The sequence below is a fragment of the Triticum urartu genome, chromosome 7A (genome assembly GCF_056163025.1).
Source record: "Triticum urartu cultivar PI428250 chromosome 7A, HENAU_Tu73, whole genome shotgun sequence".
Classification (NCBI taxonomy): Eukaryota; Viridiplantae; Streptophyta; class Magnoliopsida; order Poales; family Poaceae; genus Triticum; species Triticum urartu.
Window position 1 is genome coordinate 270,156,578 of NC_141879.1, and position 7,648 is coordinate 270,164,225.

The 7,648-nt window shown below is 43.9% G+C and overlaps 1 long non-coding RNA gene across 1 annotated transcript; it reads left to right on the plus strand.

Annotated features, from left to right (window-relative positions):
* The first annotated feature begins 3,205 nt into the window (after window positions 1-3,205).
* LOC147959287 (uncharacterized) lies at window positions 3,206-6,751 on the plus strand. Its single transcript, XR_015610725.1, has 3 exons — window positions 3,206-3,643; window positions 5,145-5,233; window positions 6,474-6,751. It is a non-coding gene; the product is annotated as an uncharacterized LOC147959287 (long non-coding RNA).
* The last annotated feature ends 897 nt before the right edge of the window (window positions 6,752-7,648 follow it).

Consider the following 7,648-nt stretch of genomic DNA (forward strand, 5'->3'; position numbering starts at 1 on the left):
AGCTCATTATTCTTCATTCTTTTCTTCTCCGGTGGATTCAAGTCAAGCTTTGTCGATCATATCCTTTCCTCATTTCAAATGTTTTCTCATGCCGGTGCACCTCTTAATCATCCACTTCTTGCTACTCAATTATTTCGGAGGGCTGAAGATATCTCAAAGATTCATGTTTCCACTCTGCATTCGTTCAAGCTCTTTCGAGGTTGTTATCTCATTCAAGCCATTTAATTCAACCGGCGCATTATCTCTTTTAAATCGTCAACGGTGTTTCTTTTGAGTGGGCCCTAACCCACAGGTCTTTTCCCAGGATCTTACCTGACTCTTCTAATTTTTTTCGGAGTTATTTTCAAATTCATTTCAAAGTTTGACGTAAGAATGAATTGTCATCAGTCAAATGCCTTTCTCCAAGATCTTTCAAATTCTTTTCATCTTTGGCTCAACCTTTCCTCTTTTAATCATTCCGGAGTGTCTCAACAATTCTTTATGGTGTTTCTCGTCGTCATTCTTGGAGTTTGAAGATCAAAGAAGAGTTTTCCTCCAAATCTTATCTGTTCTCTCAAACACTTGTGATTCTAGCTGGATGCCATCCTCTCATAATTGTTTTCGACTGTGAGAATTCTTTTCACCCATCTGGAGCATTTCATGAGTTGTTTCCATTTTTTCCCCGAAGGCCATCATTTCAGAAGAATTTATTCATTCCATCTTTCAGCTCTCGTTCTCAAATTCTTCCGGGGCATCGTTCAAGTTTTCTCTAATCAGCTCGTGATCTCTTCGTTCTCTTGTATCAAATTCCCTCAAGTATCTTCGTTCATTTTCTAATTCTCCCCGGTGTTTCTTTATGTTTTCTTCGTTCATTTTCAATTCTTACGGGGGTTCATTCAAGATTTATTTTCCTTCGTTATCATATCAATTCATTCGTTCTTTCCAATCCTACCGGTGGATCGTTGAAGACCTTTCTCAAGTTTGCGCCATATCTATCTTAATCATTTCTACGACAATAAGTAGTATGCCAAATCCGCTACTTGTCATCAATTTAAATTGGTGAAGGATACGCTTAACGTAATTCTTATTGTTGTTTCATCTAAGTGATCTAATTTCTTCTTTCCGGAGTGGTTCATCATATCACATTCTCGGTTCGAGATGCTTCATCTTTTCTTTTCGGAGTTCCAAGTTTTCCACTTTATCTCGTCGCAAAGCTCCATCCAATCATTGCAAGGCTTTAATCTTATTCTTTTCATCCTTCACTTCTTTTTGACCATTCTTTTTATTACCAGAGTTCATGGAGGCTCTACATGGTGGTTCATCAAGGATTCCTTTCATTCTTCAATTGTTCGTCAAGATTTCTCTTGAAGTTATGATCCGCCAAGCTATACTCTAAAATAAACATGGTTCTCAACACATGCTTGTTTTGAGGAGTTCAAGCCTTCTTCATCTTGCATTCCGAAGTGCAATTCTTTCTACCTTATCTTTTGAGGTGGTGTTATGTCATTCTTTACAATTCTCTTTCGTGTTTCATGATTCGCAAGTTGTCAAGAACGAGATATTTTTAAATCCATCATTTTCTCTTCGTTCAGGAGATCATTTCAACCTATCAATCCCTCCATTGGAGTTATCTTGGTAAAGATTTCACCTAAAGCCTTCTCTAAGGAATGTTGCTAATTATGGTGCTTATTAATAATCCAAGTTCCCTCCTATTCTCGCGGTGAAAGAAGTTTTCATGTCTTCGTTGCTCTCAAGCAAGCACCGTTTCCGTTAGTGGTCGGCTGTCACCTCATAATTTTGAGATGTCTCCATAAGCCCACGAGGATCAGATCCTTTCGTATTGATCGTCCAACAACTCTGTTTAATCCTTTTTTAAGGATGATCTCTCAAATTCATTTGAGGTATAACATGTTGTTTTCTTTTCCGTTCTTTTGATTCCATTCTTACATTCGTTCCGAAGGCATTATGATGTTGCTCTCTTCGAACCACCATCTCATTTCGTAAATATCACATTCTTTTCCTTGCTTATCCATTTAACAGGAGTGTTGTGTCCTATATTTAAGTTCTTTTCAGCTTATCAAGTTTTTCTTCTCTTTTCTACTGGAGTGCTGTCCAAATTATGTCATTCTTTTTCCTTGACTATCTCATTATACCGGTGTGGTCATATTCTTTTGGTTCGTGAAGCTCCTATTTCATGTCTTTCAACCTACAAGATTCTCGTAATGTTCCTTGTTCCTCTTTGCTAACGGAGTGTTTGCAATCTCATTCATCTTCATTGTATTCTTTCTTTCAATTTGTTCAACCTCTCAAGGTTCGTGATTTCACTCGTTTGTCAAAGTAGCAACTTGTTTTACCTCTTCCTCTTCCGTTTCTCCTCGGTGCCATACTTAGATCTCGGGTCGAGATCTCTTGTTAGTGGAGGAGAGTTGTAACGCCCCGAGACCGACGCTCCAGATGCCTTCCATTTAACTCGTTGCCGTTGTGTGTTTCAACTCTTTGTTGCCATGATTGATGAGTGTCATTGTCATATTTTCCTTCTTGTATCATGTTCATCATTCGGTTATATTGCATTGTCATGCCCATCATTGTCATATTGCATTTGTGCCCTTCTCATTTTGCATTTCATCATTCTCATCATGTGCATTGTGAGATTCACCTTGTTGTTTTACTTGCTCTATGTATGGTGTTGTTCTTAAACCCCTTTGTTATATCCCTCAACCCTAGACATGCACCTTCACCTCCTTTCAATTTGGCTATATTCCCAAGTGGCATTTTTCCGGCCAAGATAAATGTCCACATTTATCCTATAAATCTTAAACCATGCTTTCAACCTCTCCGTCAAGTTTCAGCTCTTTTGGGTTTGATTTGGTTGGGTTCAAAAATGACTCAAGTTTGAAATTAATTCAAACTTGAATTATTTCTCTATCTATAAAAATTGCCAAGTCAATTTATTCAAATCCTGCATAATCCCAGGAGTTTAGATATATTCTCATTTCTTTCGAATTTGTCCCCAATATCCCTGGGCTTTTCCCTTTTGATAGATGTCTATTTATGGGCAGAATTAAAGGAAAAGAAAAGGACTCACCTTATCCGAAGCCACCTGGGCCTTTTCCACTCCAACCAGCCCGCCTCACTTAACTCTTTAAGCCCAGCGAGGCCACCAATGCCGATCCCTCCTGTTCTTCTTCTAGCTCCTGTACGGCAGCTCATCCAGCAGGTCCACGTCGACGCTTGTGTTGATTTGATGGCCGGAGCTGCTCCCTTCACCTTATAAATCATGCCCCCAACGCTACGGTTCCCTGGTCGCTCCATTTCCCCTCCTCCTTCTCCTACCGCCGTCAGGTGAGACCTCTCCATGCAATAGCCGTCGCCATGGCCGGGAAGAGCTCAAGCTCGTCCCCGGCTTGTACGCCTTCGTCGTCTGCGTTGCTGCCACGGGGAGAGAGTCGCGGCACTCGACGTCGTCTCCTTCGTCCACGCACGCGTCCACGAGCCTCGAATCGACCTCCCCGGCGACCTCTTCTTCCCCTTCTTCCTCTGCTTCACGGGCGCCAAGCCGGAGGCCTCTTCTCGTCGCCGACCTCTCCTTCTTCTTCCTCGGGTCTACCTCGCTGCCGGCTAAATTCGTCGCGTCCCCGAGCTCGATCGACTCCTCCGAGCCCCTGTACGTGAGCAGCCGCGCTTCCCTGTACCTTTTTCTCGTTGATTGCCTCCTCTGTCGCCGGTTGCTTGCATGCCTGGTAATTCCTCCGCCGTCACTTTGGTCACCGGGAAGGTTGCTATGCTTCCTCCGTTTCTTGAGCACACACGCAGCGCCTCGTCTGCAACTCGCGCGCATGCACCAAGGCCTGCCCAGCTTCTTTTTCACCGTAGATCTCTGCCCCGAGTCGAGCTCCTGCTCGTGCCCGAGCGCACGCACGCACACGACTCCGTTAAGAAGCTGCCGCTCGCTCGCACGCAGCCTCGTCAGTTTCCGCACCCCCGCCGGTGATCTGCTGCACCTGCAGCCACTGCTTGCTCCGGTCGCCGGCAAACATCACCGGGTATCCATGGACGTAGCTGTGGCCATGCCTCGCCACAGCTCCTACCCTTGCCCAACCGAGCAAACACCCGCACGCGTGCACCCACACCACATCCCTGAAACGCTCGCCGTTGCTCTGCTGTGGCAGCAGCCGCCGCTTCACTCGCCATCCTCGCCGGCGACTTCTGTGCGTCCATGGAGTCCAGAGTCCGCCTCCTTGTTTGCTCTTAGAATGTTTTGCCACTTATATGACAACTTCACCAAGCCGGCTCGGCTGGTCAGCCCAGCACAACAACAGCAGGAGGTCCTTGGTTCGATTCCCACGTACCCAACTTTTTGCCCCGTTCTTCATTTATTCTTGCACAGCCAGCCACTTGGGCCGAATCCTCTTCTGGGCCGCTGCATGCTAATGCTTCGGGCCCGTGCTTGTTTTTTCCTGCATGTGAATTTGTTTAATTTCCAGTGCATTGCATATTTACAGATTTGCCACTGTTTTATTTTTTCTATAGCTAAATATGCATTCAAACTAAACAAACTATATGTGTAAAATGCTTAGAATTTCGTCTAGTTTCATAATATGCAACTTTCACCCACGTTTAAAATGGTGTTTGCATATAATTTGCATAAATGACTTGTTAAAAAATGATTTAATTCATAACTAAATAACCATAACTCAGAATTTAATAAACTTTATATGTAAATGGGATAGAAAAATGCCTAGTTTAACATGGTGTACTTACTTTGCATGTTTAACAACTATAAAATTATGTTTAGGGCAGAACAGTAGCTAATTTGAAATATGCATATGGGGATTTTCCGGAATTGTTGTTTGTTGTTCCGGCCTCATTTAAACTTGTCTAGATAGGTAGTTTTCATATGCTTCACCTCTTGCCATGTTTAACAACATTTAATATTGTTTGGTACATACCCAAAAGAGAACTAAATAAGTCATGTGGTATTTCGTCAATATGCAACTCATTGCATATTGAGCCTCACTTAATTTATAGTATTATTTGTGCACTTTGCCATGCCATGCCTCATTAAACCGGACATGCATCATACTTGGTTGTGAATCGTGCCATGGTTATGTGATGGTTGTTCACCATGTTGTTTCCTCCTTTATGGTGTTGTTTCTTCTTGTTAGTTTCGGTAACGTCGCGTTTGTGAGGATCCGCCCGACTACGTTCATTTTTCTTCTTCATGGACTCGTTCTTCTTCCTTGCGGGATTTCAGGCAAGATGACCATACCCTCGAAATCACTTCTATCTTTGCTTGCTAGATGTTCGCTCTATTGCTATGTCGCGCTACCTACCACTTGTTATATCATGCCTCCCATTTTGCCATGTCAAGCCTCTAATCCACCTTTCCAAGCAAACCGTTGTTTGGCTAAGTTACCGCTTTTCTCAGCCCTTCTTATACCATTGTTAGTTGCAGGTGAAGCTGAAGTTTGTTCCATGGCAGAACATGTTTATGTTGGGATATCACAATATCTCTTATTTTAATTAATGCATCTATATACTTGGTAAAGGGTGGAAGGCTCGGCCTTATGCCTGGTGTTTTGTTCCACTCTTGCCGCCCTAGTTTCCGTCATACCGGTGTTATGTTCCTTGATTTTGTGTTCCTTACGCGGTTGGGTGTGATGGGAACCCCTTGACAGTTCGCTTTGAATAAAACTCCTCCAGCAAGGCCCAACCTTGGTTTTACTTTTACCTAACAACCTATTACCCTTCCCTTGGGTCGGCCAACCCGAGGGTCATCTTTATTTTAACCCCCCGGACCAGTGCTTCTCTAAGTGTTGGTCCAAACTAGATCCCCTTGCAGTGCCACCTCGGGGAAACTTGAGGGCTGGTTTTAGTTGTAAGGATTGCTCATCCGGTGTTGCCCTAAGAACGAGATATGTGCAGCTCCTATCGGGATTGTCGGCACATCGGGCGGCTTTGCTTGTCTTGTTTTACCATTGTCGAAATGTCTTGTAACCGGGATTCCGAGACTGATCGGGTCTTCCCGGGAGAAGGAATATCCTTCGTTGACCGTGAGAGCTTGTGATGGACTAAGTTGGGACACCCCTACAGGGTATAAACTTTCGAGAGCCGTGCCCGCGGTTATGTGGCGGATGGGAATTTGTTAATGTCCGGTTGTAGAGAACTTGACACTTGACTTAATTAAAATGCATCAACCGCGTGTGTAGCCGTGATGGTCTGTTTTCGACGGAGTCCGGGAAGAGAACACGGTCTTGTGTTATGCTTGAACGTAAGTAGCTTCAGGATCACTTCTTGATCACTTCTAACTTCTTGACTGTTGCGTTGCTTCTCTTCTCGCTCTCTTTTGCGTATGTTAGCCACCATATATGCTTAGTGCTTGCTGCAGCTCCACCTCACTACCCTTTCCTACCCATAAGCTTAAATAGTCTTGATCTCGCGTGTGTGAGATTGCTGAGTCCTCGTGACTCACAGATACTTCGAAACAATTGCAGGTGCCGATGATACCAGTGCAGGTGACACAACCGAGCTCAAGTGGGAGCTTGATGAAGATATTGGTCGTTGTTTTGTGTCTTTTCCGGTTGATCAGTAGTGGAGCCCAGTTGGGACGATCGGGGATCTCGCATTTGGGGTTGTCTTCTTTTACTTTGGTTCCGTAGTCGGACCTTGATTGTATTCTGGATGATGTATGTTTATCTTGTTATTTGTGTGAAGTGCTGATTGTAAGCCAACTCTTTATCCCTTTCTTATTCAGTACATGGGATTGTGTGAAGATTACCCCTCTTGCAACAAAACTACCATGCGGCTATGCCTCTAAGTCGTGCCCCGACACGTGGGAGATATAGCCGCATTGTGGGTGTTACACGAGAGCAGTGCATAACAAGGTTTTTCCATTCAATGTCTTCTAAATTTAGCACAGGATACTTCACCGGAAATTCTTTTATAGACTTGTCATTTCCTCAGGTAACACCGATACTGCTGCAATGCTTCCTTCAAAAGCGCAAGCAAGCTTTGCTCGTCATGACTATCCAGATTGACCCTCGCCTACTTACAACAATGTAATGTAAATCATTGATGTGTTCAATCAGCAGAAAACAGGAAAATAATCACCATGAATAATAGCACTTACACGTAAGTGGGACAGGAAGATGCAAAAATGGTGTTTGTTGTCTTCACTATAATCTTACCATGATGGGAATATATGCACGTAGTCCCTAACAACATTGAAAGCATTGTCTTTAAAACTTTGAATAACTGGAATGGGGTTCCAATCTACAGGAATTGGCCATCTGTGCAGTTGGGATAGGCCTTCGACCGGTGGACTTGCTGTACTTTTTGCTGGAGTGGGATTTTTCTATGGTATGGCTGGTGCTATGGCAACTGAAATCGGCATACCTTTTGCTGGAGTGTAGGTCCTGTGTGGTGGGGCTAGTGGTGTGGCCAGTGAAGTATGGGTACAGTCTGCTAGAGTCGGTCCTACGTTTTGTGTCACTGGTTGTACAGCCAATATAAGTGGGGTGTTGTCTGATTTCTCCGGCACCACCATGTTTTTCAAGGACTTTGCTGGTGCTCCTTCAGGTTCGGCAATCACCCTCTTCCTTTTTGATGTCTGATGCACAAGAACAACATTTGAGTGGAAAAACATGGTATGATGACAGATGGAATATGT